General features: G+C 46.2%; 1 long non-coding RNA gene across 1 annotated transcript; it reads right to left on the bottom strand.

Moving 5' to 3' along the window:
- Positions 1 to 3,656: 3,656 nt before the first annotated feature.
- Positions 3,657 to 8,973, bottom strand: LOC104912349. Its single transcript, XR_794616.3, has 3 exons — positions 7,643 to 8,973; positions 7,320 to 7,424; positions 3,657 to 7,126 (listed from the first exon to the last, which is right to left on the bottom strand). It is a non-coding gene; the product is annotated as an uncharacterized LOC104912349 (long non-coding RNA).
- Between the last annotated feature and the right edge of the window lie 133 nt (positions 8,974 to 9,106).

Genomic DNA, 9,106 nt, shown 5'->3' with positions numbered 1-9,106 from the left:
CGCCTTACTGCTTGGCTTAGAGATGGAGGAGCATTTCACAGAATGGCCCGGGTTGGAAGGGACCTCAAGGATCGTGAATCTCCAACCCCCCCGCTGCATGCAGGGCCACCAACCTCTGCATTTAATACCAGCCCAGGCTGCCCAACTCACCCTGTCTTCACAGGGGAGGTGCTCCAGTCCCCTGATCATCTTTGTGGCTTTCCTCTGGACCCTCAAACACATGAAGGCAAAACCCCCCCCTCATTTAAGACTGCAACAAATACTGTCTGAGATGGAAAATATATTCCCTTCCAGGAGTTTTCTCTTCCATTTTTAAGCTGAGGAATAAAAACCATTTCTTTTTTCAACAGAACTTTGAGCAGTCCTACCTAACATCTCTCAGCATCCCATCACTCTAACAGCTCCGGCCACCCACACACAGGACACTTTTCTTGTGCAGTGTTATTGCTAGAGGGAAAGGTACATGCTATATGTATGTATATGAATAGCACCCTCTCATTGTTATGGACCACCTCTCTGCTGACTCCTCAGCTAATTAAAATTTTAAACCCAACCACAATTATGGCTTTCATTATTAATTAGCACATCAATATTGAAGTGCCGAGCACTGTAGCCATAGAAACATTGAGATTTCCATGGGGCCAGGTGGGTTAGGTTATGGGTAAAGTGAGGGGCTGGGATAGAGGAAGGAAAATGGTTGTGGTGAGCCATCATCTTGGAGAGCAGGCAGGAAGAAAAGCTCTGATATCCTTTGCCAAGGAGGCAGCAGACTGCAAGAAGATCGTGAAAAAGAGCTGATAGAACCACGGCTGCCAGCAAAACCTGAACTGGTACTGGGCATGGGAGCTCGGGCTGGGGAACAAGGTCTGACTGGAGGAGAGCAGGCCAAGGACGGCCTCAAAAGCTGGGCCCGGTGTGGAAGGAGGCCAGAGAGACTGTTAAATAATTCTATCTGCTCCAGGAAAAATCTCAGCATGCTCTGAAGAAAAAGCTTTAAATCAATATAGGCACTGTCACCAATGCTGCACAGATCTTCCTGCTCAGAGAGGTGTGTGATCCTGGCAACAGGCTGAAGCCAGGTTTTTAAAGTACAAAAGAAATTCCTGAGTTGAGAACAACACTTAAATTCAGCCAAGCGAGCTGACAGTTGCTTTGCAGAAGGTATCTATGTAAAATAAAACCATGAGCCAATGGAAACAATAAGCTGAAGCCACAGAAATTATTTCAGGCAGGGTGACACTAAGGGCGAGCTCCAAACACAAGCCCTCAGACCAAAATTCTCCAATAAAATAGATGCTACCTCCTTGCCCTTGGTGAAGCCATGCTGCTTCTCACGTATCGCCTCCCTGCCTCCCATGTGCCTTAGCATAGCTTGCAGGAAGATCTGCTCCATCATCTTCTCCAGCACAGAGGTGAGACTGGCAGGTCAGTAGTTCCTGGGATCATCTTTTTTATCCTTTAAAAAATGGGTGTGATGTTGCCTTTTTTCCACTCACCAGGGACTTCACCTGATTGCCATGACTTTTCAGATATCATTGAGAGTGGCACATGAATGGCATACGGGCTATGGGTGAAGTATAACGTGTGTCAGAGTCTCCTTGATAACCAGGTCTCTGTAGTAGACTCAGGGTTTGCAGTTTTCTTGCTGACTGCATGTGGGCCCATTCACCCTGCTCACATTTACTATTCCAGCTTTATAAAGACATAAACCAGCTTAGCACAAACCAGAGCTTTAACCATCAGCTAAGCCACACAAGCACTCATAGAGCAGAAGAAAAGCATGTTTGCTGGCATTGGAAGGACCAGACAGATCAGGAAGGCCCTCCTGGACCCGTCCAGAGGGAAGGATGGAACACTGCTTTGAGCAAGATTTCTGATGCTCCCCAAACCCAAGTGAAACAGAAACTGCTTGCTGTGCATTCCTACTCTACCCGTTGAGCCCAGCAGGCCCTTTTCCTTGCTTCTGTCTGTTTTTCTGCTTGCTTATTGCCAAACCCTGTCCCCTGGTGCCACAGCGGCAGTTCAAGAAGTGAAGAACCCAATTCCCTTTGCCACCAACCTTTCTTTTTCAGAGTCATTTTGAAGAACAAAACAAAGTTTGTTCACTTGGTTTCCTATGGAGCATGATGACATCTGCATCCTTCACATTAGAGGCTGTGCTGGCTAACGAGAAAGAACATGGAGTCATTGAAACCTCACAGCTGCCTGCACACCAAAAACCCACAACAACTAAACAAACAAAACCCAACAAAACCAGGTGGTTTTTCTGTGCTTTCAAGCTTTGCAGCAAAGGAATGAGAGATTAAAAAGTCTTCTTTTATCGTCTCGGAGTATTTTCAAATCAAGGTGCAAGTCTGGCATGCTTGTTTCATGAGGCAACAGTGGGCGTAATCAGTGTTTGTAAGGTAGAATCCGATACAGAAAAAATTCTGTGTATGTTACAGTAAGTCTTGTTTGAAGAGGAGCATTTTGCTGTTATTGCTAGAAACAATAGAAGTGTTAGATGCAAGGGTTGAAACAAGAGTATTCTTGGAAGTTTCTCAAGACAGGCTGAATTCCCTTCACTTGATAGACAGCAAGGAGTCACCATGCCTCAATAGCGTGCCAGTCAGGCTGAGCAGGTTTCTATATCTTTGCTTCCCTTCCTGTCCTGTATGTCAGTATTAACCCAAATGAAGATATTCAAATGATATCTGACTACAGAGCAAAGCCAGTACACTGCACAGAGGCCCCAGAGGTTCCTCCTATCGCTCTCTTAGGCTGTCAGCAGTCATGGCAATTTTTTTCTTTTATCAGCACAACTCTTATCTGATTCACAGCACGGAAGTGCTTCATTCTTCAAGCCAGCTCCTTGAAAGCATGCTCAGTGCTTTTAACAGAGGTCAGACAGGCTGAGAACTGACTGCGGGGACTTTTACTTTGTGCATGTTTTTTTTTCCCTTGGAGTAATTTAATCTTGACCCTAACTTGGCTGATTGTGAGACTGCTGAGGTTCTAGGGCTGCTTTCATGCTAAAGGCTACCAGCTCCTCTCCTGGTGAGAGGGGAGACCACCCAAACTCACCCAACCTTTGTTTGAAAGGAGTGATTGATGCTGTTTGTACTCCACGGCTGCAGGTTGAAACGCTTCCTTACAGACATGACACGCTTCCTTCAGGGCAGCAGGCAGTCGCTGCAGAACATGGAGCAGATTTATCTACCCACTTTTGATCAGAAGGCGGCACAGCTTCGAGGCAATAAATCCGGGAGACAACTGAAAGGAAATACACCTTTGTCAGTGATGGCTCTTGGGGCCCAAGGCAGCCCGGCGGAGGGGAAGCACACATCATCCTATCTGCAGCTGGCACGGCTGGGAATATTGCATTTGGAACACACCCTGGGGGTGTTTTGGGGGTGAGGGGAGGGAGAAAGCGTGCTCAGCCATTTTGAGGTTGAGCTATTCACTGTTTGAGTCCACAATCCTGTTTCCATGAGTGTTTCCAGTCTTGGAAGCTGAATCTGTCCATAAGAACTTGTTAAGTGTCTATAAATATCTTTCATCTCAAACCTCGTTACAAATAGACGTGTTGGGTCTGCATGGAAACCCCATCACTGAGATAGGGCTCCCTGCTACAAACAAACACACTGCTGGGCCAGGTCACTGCTTCCACACCAAATATTAAATATCCATCTTCACCCAGATGGAAGCACGGAGCTCAAGGGAGGGCTGATGTGACTTAAAGTTAGTAAAGTTTGCAATTTAGTTGCAGTCCTGGAGGTGAAATATCCATTTTTATGAGAAATGAGGTGCTGTCTTTAAAGGGCTTCATTACACATGGCTGCACTCAAAGCACCAGGACACTCCTTGCTATCCAGCTCTGATCCAGATGGGGATCCTGTGCTCAACTCAAGCAAAAAAGGGAAATGCACATATCTGTTTTTTAATTTTAATTGAGACAGCCTCTGCCCAGAAGCACTGTCAGAAACACACACAATCAACCGACTTGGAATTGGACCCAGTGATCCTCGTGGGTCCCTTCCAACTTGGGGTACTCTTTGATTCTATGATTCTAGGTGTGCAGAAGAACAGCCTTTGTGCAACCCAACCCATTTCAGGTATGTTCTTTGTATCTTTAAGAATATTCCTCCTTGTACCAAGAAATTTTCTTCTTAACAAATGAATGGTTATGGGTTTAGCTACAAGATAAAAAAAAACAAATCCATTCTAATTGAAAAGAGATCATTTCTTTTCTTAATGACTTTGTAAGACGATGAATCTGGAAGAAGTCGGACAAATGGCCCATCTAAAATAGGACATGAAATAACTCAGTAATTAACCCTATGGTACCAACGAGGGCCAGTAAGATCTGCATAATGTCCCTCCGTACGTCTCCACAGGGTGTCAGTGTTTTTTCAGATTTGGGTCATTTCATGCTGGAATCAGACTGATGTCCTCAGCAGCTTAGTTTCAGGAGCCTGCTCCTCAGAGGGCAGCCTGTTTGTCCTGTGCTCCCTTTCTCCTCCCACAGCCAGTGTTAAAATGACGTTTCTTAAAATATGAAGACCAGAAAGACACAGTCATGATCTGGGGATGACTTGAGGGTTTCAGGGGCTTGAGAAGGGGCAAGACTCCAGGTTTGCTAGTGGTTTGGTGGGAGGGAGTCCTGCGGGGCAATAATCTTTCAGCAGGGAATGCAAAGCTCCTTCCTCTGGTGCTAAGTGGTAGGGCAGCAAGCAGTGTGTCTTTGGCAGAATTAACTTGAGCTGCACACGCTTGTCACTGTTTGTCCTCCCATCCCTATACCAGTTGTTGCCAGTACTGTGCAGCTGCCTGGGCCGTTGTAAAGTGCATTGCGGAAATGACCTTGGCTAAAAGTAACCTGGCAAATAAAGGAAGTACGTTTAACACAGATTAATTACCCCATCTAATTCACCAACCAGCTGCATCAGCGTTGTGGCAGCAGGGACGAGATGCTGGCAACTCAGGTCAGCACTGCTGACAACAGTGGTGTTCCAACTAGAATCCAGCTCAAGCTCTGACAGTACAGCAAGGTGGAAACCCAGATGTCCAAAAGTATCTGAGGGTCTGATTTCCCACAGAGCTCAAGTTTTCATGTTTCTCCTGCACGAGGAGCCAGTGTACTTTTACTTTCCATTACAAACCTGTCCTAAGGCCCACGAGCAGCCAAGCCCAGAGGCTGAGAGCAGAGACCTGGACTCCCCAGCTCAGCATCTCTCAGCTCATGAGGTTACAGTGAAGCAGAAGCTGGCCTGTGGACTGGGCTGAGTGGCTGCTCAGTGGCCAGCCTTCCTTGCCATTGCCCATTTCAAGGACTTTTCTATAGGATGACCGCCTCCTCTGCTAAATTGTGTGACTGTTTTTTTAATTTGAAGGAAGCTGGAAGAGTTGGAATGCGATGGTGGCAGATGATGTAATGAGATAAGAATAGTGACCCAACGGAAGGCCAGGCTCTGGAACCTCTGCCAGCTGCTTCCAGAGGCAGAAGAGGACATCTCTTCCACTGACAACTCTCAAGGGGAAAGCGAGGATGTTCATGTGCTCCAAAGAAGAGCATCTTCACCAAGCCTCTGTGCTTTGGGTTCAATCTGGGCGGGCCGAGACAGCAGGTTCTTTCTCCTTCTTTCTCCTTCCCTTCCTGCTGCAGGCAGGCCACCAGCCTCACAGCCAGCCCCGCTCTTGTTTGAAGCTCCCCGGTGGTCTGCAGAACATTAAAATTTCTGGAACGGCTGCACTGAGCGATGGTAGAGAAGGAATATTGACTGGGACCACTGTAGCTATTTCTTAGTCTTTAAAAGAGAAACATCACGGCAGCTATTTAGCACGGCTTTGAAAATTCAAATATTGACAGAAGGAAGTTTTCCCGAGGACGCCAGCAGCATTTGCAGCAACCCCAGCAGCAGAAACACACTGCAGTGTCAGATGTGGGCTGCAGCACAGACCAAACCCACAAGCTCCACGCCGGCAGAACCACAGCTGAGCACCAACACCACTGCACCTTTCTGTTTGACTGCGCTGGAGAAAGGGGTGGTGAGGGCAGGAGAATGGAAGGGAAAGACTAAAATGCCCAGAGGAACTACAATTGCGTTTGCCAAACGCTGCATTTTACTGGGAAAGGGAGAGAGTGACTTCACTTTTTACCTCGCTTTCCCCACTTCCCTTGCCCCATACAGACAGATGTGGCTTTGCAAGAAAATTAATTACAGATGGAGGCTAAAAAAGGGGAAAAAACACCCTCCACCGCAAGGCTTTTTCCTCTGCAGACTGGAGGATGGATGGGGCGGCCTGGGAAAACTGGCAGATGGAAAACCCATTACAGATGTGAGGTTTGGAGAATAAGGCTGAGGGACAATTTGAGAGCTGTAAATTTTAATTTTGGGGGTATAAATGCATTGCTTAGCAACAAGAAACAAATAGGAAGCAAGAAGCCTCAGGAGAGAAATGCTTAAATATTTTAGAATCCCTATTTGAGGTGAAGACTGCATTACCAGAGACCTGAGGAGCTGCTATTCTCAACAGCTAACCGAGTGGAGTCAAGAAAGAAAGAAAACACGGGCTTCAATCTCATTTCCACACAGAAGTGAATTTAACTTACTTTGGGAAAGGAAAACAGCATTGTTTGTTCCCATCCTTGTTGTGTGCAGCACGTACCTGACCAGATCAGACACAAGGGCATCTTTAAGCACGTTGCTTCCAAGGAAAGACTTCTCACAACGCATCCAGGGCTTTGCAGGGAGGCTGCTTTACAGGGCTGTGCAATCATTGCTACCATATGTCTGACCCTCACTACACGGTCTAATGCCTCTTTATGCTGCTGCATAAATCTTCGCCTAGAATTCCTGACATCTCAAAGGATGGTGGGGGCCTCCATCCCCAGGGAGAGGAGGAGAAGGGTGAAAAAGAACAGATCACCTGGAAGCAAACACCAAATGTTTTACTTTGTTTCTTTACTGTGAAAAGATGAGGACAAAGAGGAAGGGGAAAAGACATCGCCAGCTCTGGAGGTCAAATATTACTGCTTTTGTCTTTTTTTGTTGTTAATCCACTGATACTCCATAAACACGAAGACGAGTAAAGTGCAAATGAGCCCATGACCAAAGCCGTAGCTCTGCAGCAAAAAGGGAACTCTCTAAGGATTAAAAAAGAAATGCGTAAGAAACCAAAACTCCCTTAAAAAGTTATTTTTCTTTTAAGAGCCTAAAAAAAGAAATAGTTGTTCAAGGACATACACGCGTACATTTATATTCAAAGAAGTAACCGAATGATCAGGGCCAACATCAGGCAGTCCTTTGCCTCACTGCAGAGCACTACCCATAACATACCTCGGGGCTGTGCTGACTTGGTAGGAGCACGCTCTGATTCCCTCCTGTGCTGCTGGACGTGACATCACTGTGGCTTTCATGAGGGAGGTCTGTACTGATGGAGCTCTGAAATAAGCCAGATGTTCCCATTCAGTTTTGCTGCTCCAGCTAAATGGGAAAACTCCAGTTCTGGAGAAAAAAAATAGTCCGCAAACCCAACCAAGCAAGAACTCTTGAAATAACCAAATCCCAAAGGCCTGCAAGAGTTAAAAATCAAGAGGAAAATTTATTGGTAGCTTAGTACTTCAGGCCAATGAAAACAGCTGTTTGGATGCACGTATTACCTTCAAAATTAATGAAAAATGAGAAGCACAATGGACACTTCTTGTTCAGTGGTCAGAAATCCAGACAGCAAACAGCACTTGGAGAGAAGGCACTCTGACACAGGACAAAGTAGCTCATTACTCACACAGTTTGCCTCATTTGCAGGGCTGGAAGAGTTCTCTAACTACCTAGAAAGGGAAGACAAAGAACCCAACATCAAATGCATCTAGAAACCGTGCCTAGAAATGCATTCAGTTGCCATCTCTGATACGCTAACGAAGCCAGCTCAGAGTTTAAAAAATAGAATCACAAAACCTGAGACATTTGGATATCAATTACTCTTTGCTTAAAGACAAGGCAGAGCAAGGCCTGGAGGGCTCCTCAGGACACTGTGTCCCACCCCTGTTGCCACTCTGGAATCAAAGTTCTTCATGAGTACACTTTGCTTTGTTTGCCGTTTGGAAAAGGTGACTGACAACATGAAAACAGCAACTGTGAATAGCTACTGCCACAAACACCAACGGATTTTGAAGATGTTAAAAATGTACAGGCTAAAGCTGCCTTTAAAGATGAGGGAAATAAGTACTTCTGTATGGATCCTCAGTGTTTTTCTAAGCAGCACCACATCAGCTGAAACAACTCGATGCAAATAGAACTGACAGGATTCAAAGAACCAGCTCCAGCTGTGGTTAAACTTCCAGCATTAAGGGATGCTCAGACTGCCATTTTGCAGCATGCTGCAGTGATGGGCTACACCAGAAAGCAGCGTCTGCTGCAGAGTATCTGAACACCTGCCCCAAAGCCAGCACTAAGCCATTCCTGGAAGACAGGCTTTTGGGAAACAGATTGATGCTTGTCCAAAAGAGTCATGTAACAAAAGCTTGTCTAGGAAAGACTTCAGAAGGATAATTTTAGCTTGGTTTGGAATGGAAGCAGAGGCTTACAGTAGAAACTTAGTGTGCTGAACGTACACGAGACTTTGGAGAACATAAGGGATTTGTGTCTTTTATGTTCTCCATCCCCACTCTTTTTTGGGTAGGTGGGAAAGGGTATGTGCACATTTTTTGAAGGGCACTGCTAGTGTTCTTTGTTTCCCACTTTAAAAGTGAGGGCTGGATTTGCTATAGCAATAATACTATGGAAAGACTAGCCTGGCAGAGAAAGCAGAAAGGGTAAGGAGACGTGCACATCCATTGACTTCCCCACAGGACATCTAGACAGCTCCCTTCCTTCCTACCTGAACTCCCTCCAGCAGAACTATTGTTGGAGACTTCTACCCTCCACTGTACTGCACAAATCACAGAATCATAGAATGGCCTGGGTTGAAGAAGACCACAGTGCTCATCCAGTTCCAACCCCCTGCTGTGTGCAGGGTCACCAACCACCAGACCAGGCTGCCCAGAGCCACATCCAGCCTGGTCTAGAATGCCTGCAGGGATGGGGCATCCACAACCTCCTTGGGCAAGGAGCTTCTGGAAGATATC

Source organism: Meleagris gallopavo, chromosome 10 (assembly GCF_000146605.3).
Source record: "Meleagris gallopavo isolate NT-WF06-2002-E0010 breed Aviagen turkey brand Nicholas breeding stock chromosome 10, Turkey_5.1, whole genome shotgun sequence".
NCBI lineage: Eukaryota > Metazoa > Chordata > Aves > Galliformes > Phasianidae > Meleagris > Meleagris gallopavo.
Note: the sequence above shows the minus strand (reverse complement) of the source record. Positions and strands in the feature narration are given on the sequence as shown.